At 28.1% G+C, this 12584-nt stretch overlaps 1 pseudogene; it reads left to right on the top strand.

Moving 5' to 3' along the window:
- The first annotated feature begins 256 nt into the window (after nt 1-256).
- LOC150036188 (uncharacterized) lies at nt 257-3050 on the top strand (annotated as a pseudogene).
- The last annotated feature ends 9534 nt before the right edge of the window (nt 3051-12584 follow it).

Consider the following 12584-nt stretch of genomic DNA (forward strand, 5'->3'; position numbering starts at 1 on the left):
GAAATCATCGGTCTCTACTTTAGTATAATACAAAAGTGGTTGTAGTTGCTCTTTACACCATTTAATTTTTAAGATTTTGAATTTAGTAAACCATCTATTCATTACAACATCAGCACACATTTGAAATTTTTGAGAGGTCAAGTTCTTAAGTTCTCTATAAATATCAATTTCATACAAATTTTATAAGTTGTATGAGTTATCTAATTTGAATTATTGTAATATTTTTTTGTAGTTCCAAGATTAGCTTATTATAAGTATGGATAAATCATGGATGACAAAGGGTAGATTATCTAAAGAATTTGAGTTGGGTATGGAAAACTTCATCAAATTTAGATTTTTCAATACAAATAATACTACTATATGTTGTCCTTGTTTGAAATATGGAAATTGTCAAAGACATAATAGCAATGATATTAGAGATCATTTATATTTTAATGGGATTGATGAAAGTTATAAGATTTGGTTTTGGCATGGTGAGGAACTTCCTAGTTCATCCTTGCATGGAAAATCCCCTAAGTGTAGGTATGAAGAGAATGATGTTGGAAATATAAAAGAAATGGTTGAAATTGCTCATGAGCAATATTCAAAAGATCCCAATGGATTCGAAAAGTTGTTTAATGATGCTGAGAAACCATTGTATGAAGGATGCAAAAAGTTCAACAAGTTGTCTACATTAGTGAAATTGTATAACTTAAAAGTTAGACATGGATGGAGTGACATTAGTTTCTCAGAACTACTAAAAGCATTAAAGGATATCTTACCTTCTACTAATGACCTCTGTACATCAATGTATGAAGCAAAGAAAATATTAGGTGCACTAGGAATGAAATATGAAAAGATTCATGCATGCCATAATGATTGTTGCTTGTATCGAAAGGAATATGTCAATGCAATTGTGTGTCTTGAATGCGGTGAGTCAAGGTCGAAATATGGTAAAGCCACAAATAAAAAGAAGAAAATCCAAGTATTTTATGTTAGTTGACTTAAATAGAATAGGCCACAAGAATGATTTTTTCATACTGGCATCCCAAGCAAGACAAGTATTTTATATTGAGGATCTAAACTCTATTCTATTTTTCAGGATAATTCTTACACCATGGAGATAGCAAGTGATGAGGACTTGCAACTTGGTTTGGATAATGTCAATAAAAATATGAAACTGAAGCAAGATGAAATACCAAACAAAAAGAAAAGGCAAACGCGAGGACCGACTATTATGCATGAGGTAACAAAAATTAGGAGTGTAAGGGAGAAAAAGTTGATTGAATATAATGATGATGGAGTACCGATTGGAAACAATGGATATAAGTTAAAATCTTTCATTGGATCTACTGTGCATTTCATATCCCGATTACATATACATCTTGGAAGTGTGTACCGACTGACTTCAAGAAAAAATTGTTTAATATTGTTGAGGTATGTATATTTTCCTTTGTTGATGTATTATATTAATATTATACTTGAAAAGTAATAATCAAGTTTTTTAAATGTTTAGGGTGTTTTCATAATTGATGGTAGAAGTAAGAAGGCTATTCTCAGAACTGCAGGCATTGCATTTTGTCAATTCAAGTCTTGGTTAACGACACAATATATTATCCCTTTTTAGGATGAACCCCAACTTTTGTTACATCCACCTTCGATGTACTCCCACATAATTGAAACACATCATTGGCAAGAGTTTGTCAAATTGAGATTATCTACAGAGTTCGAGGTATTAAACTTTTCATTAAGAACATCAATATTTGTCACTTTCTTGTCATTTTTATTTTGAACTATTAAACTTAAATAGAATGTGGGAAATCAACAACAAGCACGAAGAAAGAAGAACAAGTATAATCATCGAATGTTCAGAAGAGGTTATGTGAATCTTGTCGAGGAAATGGTAAGAATATTCTTAAGTTTAACTATTTTCTTATATTTAACAATATGTTTATTATGCAGAAAAAATTACCTTCGTTCAGAAAATGTGATTTTGGACGAGCTAATATGTGGAAAAAAGCTCGAACAAACAAAAAAGGAGAGTATGACAATGGGGATGTCCAACAAGTCTCCAACCGAATAGTAAGATTACCAATGTTACGTTTGCATGAAATCATTATAATATTTTAAATGTGTTATTGAATATATATAATTTCCATTTAGGATGAGATCATAAAGAATGAAAATCCACTTTCCAAAAGAATGATTCACCGAATGACGTTTTGACTCAAGCCTTGGGTACTCCGGAATATGGTGGACGCGTATGTGGGATGGGTGGTTTCATTACACATACCGTTTACTTCCATACAGCGAAAAGAAAGGATACACACAAAAAAATTGTTGATGAAAATGAAGCACTTCATAAGCACATTAAGGAGTTGGAAGATCAAATTCAAAACATGCCAAAATCTGAGCATGGTAGTTTCTCCAAGAATAAAATCCGAAAGAAGAAAAATTCAAATGTTGGGGTCACAGTTAGTCTCATGTTCTATCTTATTCAATTTATGCATTAAGGTTACAACTATTAGTTATGATAATTTTTAATTTGTTTAATTTGTACTATTATATTTATATCATAAGAGAAGGAAGTTGTTAGTGTATCAACTACACATGAAGAAGGGAAGAAGGTGAAGGAGATGGAAGCTATTAGTGTTCAACCGATCTTGAAGGTGAATTGTATTATGAGGTAAATTTACTATTAGTTAATTATAAAATTATAACGTTGTGGTTTTAGGAGAAAGTTTTAGAGAATGCGGGAAAGGATGAGAAAGTGATTGCTATTAGTGTACCACCGATCTTGAAGATGAATTGTATAAGTCTCATGTTATTCTATCTTATTTAGGAATGAATATTTTACTCATGTTCTATCTTCATTGTGTTAGGAAAAAGCTTCAAAGACGATGTCAAAAGAGAATGAAGTTACTAGTGCACCATCCAATTTATCAACATCCTTGAAGTCTATTCTTAGGTATGCTAAAAAGGTAATGGTTGAGGGACTAGTATTTCCTTCCAACTACCTGTTGAGCTCTTTGGTTTTGGCCGAAAGAGTTATGTTCTGCGAGAAAATGTGATCGAGTTTTGAAGCATGCAAAAAGTGAAGACTTTATTAATGGTGGCTTATATCACGTAAGTAAATGTTATTTATTTATGATATATTATCATTTTATTAATTAGTAGTAAGTTAATGTGTTTGATCTATTATTATAGGTACCTACACTCGTTCATTGTCAATTCAAATAAAGGGTCGAAGTGTATTTTTGTAGATCCATCTCTTATATCCACGGGCCAAAATACTCGAGAAGTTAGAGCTCGAAACCTTTGTAGTAGATTAATAGCTTCTGAACATGGTCAATTAGTTATTGCTCCTTATAATCTCGGGTAAGTATAATTAGTTATACTCATGTTCAGAACCTTATACTCATGTTCTACCTTTTCCTATTTTGTTCCAATGTAGAATTGTGTTGGGATCATTGTACTTGAAAGCTCCTTGTACTCATGTTCTACCTTTTCCTATTTTTTTCCAATGTAGAATTGTGTTGGGATCATTGTACTTGAAAGCTCCTTATCCTCATATTCTACCTTAATGTGATGAGCTACCTTCATGTTCCATACTAATTAGTTGTGTATTTTATTTAGTGATCATTGGTCATTAATTGTTATCAATATGTATGATGATGTGGTGTACTATCTTGACTCATTGAGAACAATTTCATGAGAAGATATCAAATACATAACAAATATGTAAGCTAACTTTGCTTGATTTTTTTTTTTTTTTGGTGTAAAGTTTATTTCATTCTAAATATTATACTATACTCTTTGACGAATGTAGGGCAATGACCATTTTTCAGTCTAAAAAAAATTGCAAAAGACGCGAAAAACCACATTCTGGAAAACAGTAAAGGTAAGTATAAGAGCATTGAAAAAAATTAATAGAATGATGTTTATTTAATGCATCTGTATGATATGTATTAATTATTGGTTTTGTATTGTAGTGTTCTTTACAAGTGGGAACTGTCGAATGTGGGTACTATGTTATGAGATATATGAGAGAAATCATGACTAAAGAGAAGAATATTATCACATATATCTTTAAACTACTTATATATATTATAACATTATAGATAGTATAAATAGTAAATAAATATATATATTTCACTTTCTATATTTTATAGATTAATACGAGGATCTCGTACTTGCAACTTGAATTGGATGAAGTATGCGTGGAATAGGCTGAATATTTAGGTCGCTATATCTGATAGACTTCCTATAAATTTTGTGTATGTAGCTACATGGGAATGCCCAAAACTTTTTTTTTTGTGTGTGTAAATGTTTTGTTAAGTCATTATAGGTTATATACTTTAAATAAATGTGTGGTGGAGGATTGAATTTTAGTCTTGTGATATTTGGAATACATAGCACATATAGATTGGTCTTACAATTTTGGAATTATCATATATTGGTGTGGGTTGATAGAGTATATACTGTTGTATGATTGGTCTTGTAAATTTTGGAATCGTTTACATACATGGAAGGTAATAGAAGAATAGAATTTTTTATTTTAGTATTCTGAGTTGTTAGGTTGGATATATTGGGCTGATATGTAGACCTGAAATATGTGCAATTGTTTATTGTAGTTGATGAAATTGTCTTATTGGAACAAATGTAATGCAGAAAATGAGAAATGGAAATTAAATTCGAATATTTAATTTGGAAAAAAAAAAGCATAGATGACATTGGAAATGTGTCAAGAATTAGATTACTTGACCATTATTCTATGTCGAGATAAAAATATATTTGACAAATAAAAAATGTCAAGAGTAATCACAATAAAAACTATCAAGAATTAATACACTTGACATGTCATCAACATCAAGTGTATTATATTTATTGACACGGAAATTATATCAAGAAATATTTCTCTTGCCATTTTTACAGTATCAAGTTATGACTTTATACTTCACAGTCGAATACTCAACACTTTTATTAGCGTCAAGTATACCCTCTACTTGACATTGGAAAAACGTTAAGTAATCCAATTTCTATAGTAGTGCTAGCATGAGAACTTCTTAAGCTTAAATAGCATAGCGGAATGATGGAAAATATTCCCACACAAAATCGTCAGCACACCAGAAAGGAAAATATTCCAAATAAAATATTTTGTAGAATATGATAAATAAGGAAAGAAATATTTTGATGATTTGGCAACTGAAAATGCAACCTCTGAGACAAGAGCAGAGACAACTCCAGAAAGCCTAAAAAAATAATGCCAGAAATTCTGAACAAATATACTTAGTCAATATCATTATTTCTAAAAAAAAAGTTTAGAATGTCATTAGATATAATTTTTAAAATTATATTTAATTAGGTTATTTATTTTTCAAAGTTTTTAAATCTATAAGGAAAATTATACAAATTAAAAGTTTAGCGACCTTTTAGATATGAAATTAAAAGTTTAACTACGTACTAAACAAAGATTTAGAGATGAAATAAAATACATACTTTAAAGTTGAGGACTAAACTATTAGCTTCCCATATCTTTTAGCTCCCAAAATCCTTTGATCTGATTAAAAGAGAAAACAGATAAAACGGAGAAAAAAGGCAAATCCTCTATAGCTTAGCTCATCACATGGGAGTAGCTAATGATTATGTAGCTAAGATTAGAATGACAAATAAATAAGAACTTCATTTTTGTTGGGTTTATATTATTATATGATTAGTTCTTTACACATCATCCCAAGTTGTGTGGCAAACACATAAATATAGGGTCTGAATCTAAAGGGGCACAAATTTTAATGAGTACATAAGATAAGAATCCATTCCCATAAAAGAAAAATAAAAGTTGAGAGGCAAATTGGTTTTTTCTTTTTCCATTCTCTCAAACAAAAATGTTGCTTTCAAGCATGTTAAATTTCCCACTTAGCACTAATAATAATGAGAAGAAGAGGATAGGCATAAATATATATATATATATATATATATATAGCTTATTGGAGATAAACAATGAAGCACTATATCCTATCATGCATGCCTTCACTTCAGCTGTTTTCTGAAAGGGAAATTTTGAAAAATCACAAGAGGGATCTTAACATACACAAAGTTCAAATGGAATATTACTTAGAAAAGTTTATAAAAAGGAAAAAAAAAAACAAAACATTAGAATCTATTCTCCTCAAATAGTATTGAATATGGGGATGAAATGATCTCCACATCTTATTCAACCATATGCTTTTTTTTCCATCAAATGAATGATTGTTGTAAGGACAATAGTATTATTTTTAGTACATTTGACGATATTTGATTGGATTTGATTTTATAGTCTCAATCTTCCTCTCTCCTCTTTTCTTCTTTAAGATGAATTGAATCCATATCTAAAGATGTGAATATTCAAGATTCGTGATAAACACTTTATAAACAATTTTGTTTTTTTTTATTTTTTGTAGTAAGAGAATGAATGGTTAGTTATTTATAAATAGTGACAAATAGTGTATATATTTTAATTAAAATAAGAAATAAGAAACATCATGATTTATAAAATCATCCAATGCTTTGTGAATTTTTAAAGGAACATATACAAAATTCCATTTGATTTTTTTTCCTTAAATTGTACTTGTTTTGGTACAAACTTTTGTACCATGATTTTCATCTATCTTAACTAAATAATTATATTTTTAATTAAATTTCAAAAATATAAATTTTTAAAATTATATATATAATTTTTAAATTTGGTTTAATTTTCTAAAACGTTCTTCAAAAATAGACAATAAGAAAATAAAGAAATCAATAGGTATAAGAAGTATTTATAAAATTAATGTTTAAAAAACTACTAAAAACAAATAAATAAGACTTAACTCTTTCATTCTTAAAACTTTGCCTTGAATTATGTCTTAAAAAATAATAACGAAACAAAAGAATTCAACAAAAAAATAGGTAGTAATGGAGTCTAAACAGGTCATATATACTATTAAATGGCATGTATTGTCTCTTGATTTTAGTCAAACACCTTTTTGACATTTTTTTTATCACTTTATTTTTTAATTGAGTATTTAATCTCGCTCTCTTCTTTTAATCATTTTTTAATGACTTGTAAAATCTATAATACTTGCACCAAAAAAAAAAAAAAAAAAAAAATCTAACTCAACCTAAGTATGCATGTTTTTAAATAAAAAAAATCATTTTGTTTAATAGCCATTAACCATCATAGAGTTGGAGGAATACCTATGAAGCACAGATACTTCATGTGAAGCAAAGAATCAGTATCAGACACGTATCAGATATCAATACTTTCAGATACTTTCTAGATATGTATCTGACAGCTATTTGACGTATCTATTTCTACGTGTACTTTTTTTTTAGAAAAAAGACAAGCAACTCATTTAATCTTTCCCAATATAAAATGAAGCAACCTATTTAAAAAGCTCACTATTGGAGTCCAAAACTAAAAGAAAAAAATAAATAACGGACCAAACCCTAGACTAAAATCATTAATCTTCATCTTCACATTTGAGTCCCTACAAAGTCCTCCAAAATATAAACCATTTGGATATCTTCAACAATTCAATGAAGAATTTTGTTTGTTTATCTTCATACTTCTCCCTCTAGTCTTCTTCTTGTTTGCAACATGAGTCATTTTTCTACTGCATTTTATTAACTATTGTACGTCAACATCTTAGATGTTGCTGTTTTTATATTCTATTTTAGTGTTTGTATTCTATTTTGTGCTATTGTTATTGACTTGTATGCTAAATTTATCTATATCCTAGATTTTTTTTTAAAGAAAAAGAAAATGTATTTTCAATGTATCAATATTCTCATTTTATATATATATATATATATTAAAAATATATATAAAAAAAATGACGCATCCTTAGACGTATCCGTGTCTTAGTTCTTTAGAAATTGACGAATCGCCGTATCCGATCGTATTCGTATCGTGTAGTCGTATCTGTGTCTGTGCTTCATAGAGGAATACTAAATAAATAGTGCGAGAGAAAAATACTTTTTATTTTATATTATTCAACCGAAGGATTGATAATTCTAAGGAGGAAATATGAATATGGAAAAAAAAAAATGAAAAATGAAAAATGAAAAGGTTTCATATACGTAAATTAACCATTTTGGTCATTGAGTTGGTGTAATTATATAAATTGTTAAAATAAATATCATCTTAAAAATAAAAAAAATAATTTAAATTTAAAAATGTAGGTTTTTACCATGAAAGAGTGGGAATAAAGTGATTGGCTATTGTGAGATGAAGGTGAATGTCACTTTAGTTGATTAAGAGAATCTTGCATCCAGTGTGATGCTCAAGAGTCTCAGACAAGCTCGAGATACTATTGAAGTGAACTATACAAAGTATAATGAAGGGTATATGTTTTCCCTTTTACAGGGGACATGCCTAAGAATTTCTCTTCTATACCTGGTGGTCAATAATTCTTCATCGATGTTGTCTCCAAATTAAAATCGACTTGTTTGTTGAACATGTATGTCTAATTAAAATTATTCTTCACATGCTTCAAATTCAGCCATACAAGGCAATTAAAATTGAAGAAAATAATATGACTACAAACAAAACACTTTGTGGGTTTCATTTGTAACTAATTAATTATTTCTATTATTAAAGCAACACAAAGTAGTTGCATGAACGATGGCTATTTCCATACAAAACCAAACATATACCAATTTTTCCTATTAATCTTTGGTGTGTTGAGAATAGTGCACTTAAAAGCTCATATACTAATAATCTTGATAATAGGATAACTATTTTAAATAATAAAATTGTTGAAAGTATTTTCAAATATAGCAAAATATCACTGTCTATCAGTAATAAATCACGATAGACCATAATAGACATCTATCACTGGCATCGATAGTTAACTATTATAGTATATCGTGGTTTATCACTGATAGATAGTGATATTTTGCTATATTTGTAAATAAGTTTGCTCATTTTCCTTTATTTAAAAATAATCCTATAAAAAAACTCTTTTAATCATTAATTTATATTTATTTTATATGGATTCATCCCCTCATTAATATTACCTTACACACCACATGCAATATATGAAGGCCCCATTACACAATTCATTACATATATGATAGGACATAGGCTTAAAAAGATATTTCTTCATTCAACACAACATAACACAAGACACACATTAAATTATCCTATAATTATTGCATACAAAATCTCTCTCAAATTAAAGCCACTTAAGAAAAACATAGAATAAAAGGAAAACTGAGCTAGGGGGAGAAAAAAAAAACTAACTTGAAGAGGAAATAACAAAAATAATATGCATCATAATGTTGGGGGAATTGAAAAAGGGAATAAAAAAAGCAATCTTTGATTCCAAAGATTTTGAAAATTATTGGTGTTTGACATCCTCTTGGCCCTACCAAAATCTCTTATTGTTCCAAATATTATTGTTGGTTATAATAGTAATTCTTCAAATCAGCAATGATGGGTAAAGTGATTGTGGTTTGGTATCTTATTTTATGGGCAGTCTACACCCAACCCTACCCTTAGACCTTAAGGCTACACCTTTAAACTCCCAATTAGGGGATCATTCAAATCGTAAAAACTGAATCGTTTCTAAAAATTGAACCGAACCGAATCGAAAATTCAGTGAAATCGAAATAATCGATTCAGCTCGATTTCACTTTCGAAAATCAAATTTGAAACCGAATCGAACCATTTTTAACTAATATATATATATATATATATATATATATATATATATATATATATATATATATTTTAAAAAAGAGTAAAACCGAATTTAAAACTGAACCGAACCGAACCGAACCGCTTTTAATTAAAAAAGAATATAACATGGATTTTTTAAAAATGTCAAAACCGAATTTGAAACTAAATCGAATCGCATATATGTGGTTCGGTTTGAACCAATAAATCGGTTCGGTTCGGTTTGACCACCAAACCGAACCGTTTCCACCCCTACTCCCAACAACTTCTTTAGAACTTGTTCTTTTTACTTTAAAAATGTTTTTCATATGAGACTTCTCATTCAAAAAACAACATTTTGTCCAAATTAAATTTGTAATCATATAGGCTCATTTGATAATTATTTAATTTTTTGTTTATATTTTTTAAATCTTAACTCTACTCCTATTTTTACCTCTAAATTTCTTCTTTCGTATCAATTTTTTTTTTCAATGATTTAAAAGACCAAACTAATTATTGAAAACTAAAAAAACGTAGCTTTTCAAAACTTATTTTTATTTTAGAAATTTGACTAAGAATTCAATCATTATATTAAGAAAGATGCAATAAATCATTGTAAGAAATGAATAGAAAATAGGCTTAATTTTCAAAAATTAAAAACAAAAAACAAAATGATTATTAAACAAGGCCTCAATTCTTAAGTTTTAATGTATAACAATTAGTTTAGATTTTTAAACTTGTGATATTCTAATCTTTACTATGATAAATCTGATGAAAATTAAGTAACACCATAGGAAAATTTAGCTCTAATGTTTAAAAAGTTTAGTCTCTTACATTTTCTTATTTTCAATTAAATTCTCAATGTTAGAAAGACGTGTTAAAATTAGTACATAATAGTCTATATGACATGATATTTCTAATGAATCGACTGAAATATAAATGATGAATTTGGTCACCTAAAAAGGAAAATGTTATATATATATATATATATATATATATATATATATATATATATATATATCTTTTAAAAATTTACTATATATAAAAAGGGTTACGAGGGCAAAGTGTATTAATACGGAATGACTTGATCCCAAAAATAAATGAAAACTAACCTTCTAAAGATGTTACAAAGTACTCTACAGCCTGGAACTCCTTCTCGCAACAAGAACACCTCACCCCATCACGAAATAGTCAAAGTCTTAACGAGATTTCGTGTTAAGTGCAATATTTTAATTTTTTTTAACATTATATGTATTTATGTTTTTCAAGACTTCTATAAAAAATGTTTTTTTTTTCAAAATTGGGACAGCACTCCTGCCATAAGAATGTGGTGGGAGAGCACTCCCGATCTTGATTGGATGATTGCTGTTAAAAAAAAATCATTGTGGTTGAAATGGATATCATGTTAGGGTTTTGACTACTTCGTGATAAGAAGGAAGTCATGCTAGAATGCTATGTGACGTTGATAAAAGGTTAGTTTTCATTGGTTTTCTTAGAATTGGGTCATTTAGCATTAGCGCCTCAAGGATTGTATCACTTGTACAAAATTTCTTTCTTTTTTGTACTACTTTATTAGTAAATGTCTATTTTGTCTTTTGTTGATGGATCACAACTATTTGAATTTAAGTGTTTTTTTAATCTATATTACCCTTCATAGATAGGACACAACATTTCAAATGTAAGTATCTTTTAAGTCTAATAGGTATAACTAATGACGGGATGTGATGTTTAAAGAGAGATAATTATACATGCCCAACTTCATGGTGCATCCATGTGCATATGGGTATGATTATAGAAGGAAAAAAAAAATTAAAATGTGTCAATACATACCCGATTCCAACTAAAAAAATTGTAAGAGTTATATGGAAATTGAAAATGTCATAAAATTTGAAAACGCAACTGAAAAGTGCCTACATATAAAGAATTTAAGAAAAATGCATATTAAATCACTTAGAATGATTGATTCAATTGATGCATTAATTTTTGTATTTTTTTTCTCGACCTTTATATTTTTGATGTCTAACTTCATTTTTGCCTAATTATTTGTTGTGTAAGAATTATAATACATGCTCTCGAATTTTTTTATGGTATTATATATGATTCATTTCGATAGCATTTTCTAAAATGGTTCGAGGTTCTACATAATTATGATGGATTTTAACATATCATCAAAATATTTAAAGAGAAAGCATTTAAGAAAAATGTCAAGAGAGTAAAAAAAAAAAAAAAAAGAAGATAAAAAATATAAGTAAATTTTATAGAGAGAAAAGTTAGAGACGTGAGTAGATATAGACTCATAAGATCCACTATATTTTAAAAGTTATTTAACTACTTTTAAATGTTTATGATGATAAAAATTAAGTTTAAATATTATTTATTGATTACATACATAAATTTTATATAAAATTAAATATTATGTTTAAACTTTAAATTAAAATTTCAACGCCCCACACGTATACATTTCTAGTTATAAGAAATGGGCAGAAACATTGAATAGCACCCGAACATTATTGACAAAAATATATTTTTTTCGTCCAACTAAGTTTAGTTCATTAATGATAATTGGTCTGACTTTCTTCTTTACCTCATCCTAACAGTTATTATACTACGATTTAGTCGCAACATTTTTACGTTAGATGTGTAATTGACTTTAAAAGCTCAGTCCCCAACTTTTTAATTTTATACCAATAAATTCCTAATATATTTCTAATTTTAAAAATTGATTGACCTATTTAATATATATAGTTAAATTTTGTGTTTAGTATGACGTTGAGTCTCCAACCTTCAATTTTGTGTTTGATAAATTCTAACATTTTTCTAATTTCAAAAAATTAATTGATTTATTCGATAGATAATTGAATTCTAGGTTATGACTCTAAACTTTCAATTTTTGTCTAGTAGGTCTATTAGTTTTTCTAAAAGAAAT

This window comes from Benincasa hispida, chromosome 5 (assembly GCF_027475165.1).
Source record: "Benincasa hispida cultivar pf3 chromosome 5, pf3_genome.v1.1, whole genome shotgun sequence".
NCBI lineage: Eukaryota > Viridiplantae > Streptophyta > Magnoliopsida > Cucurbitales > Cucurbitaceae > Benincasa > Benincasa hispida.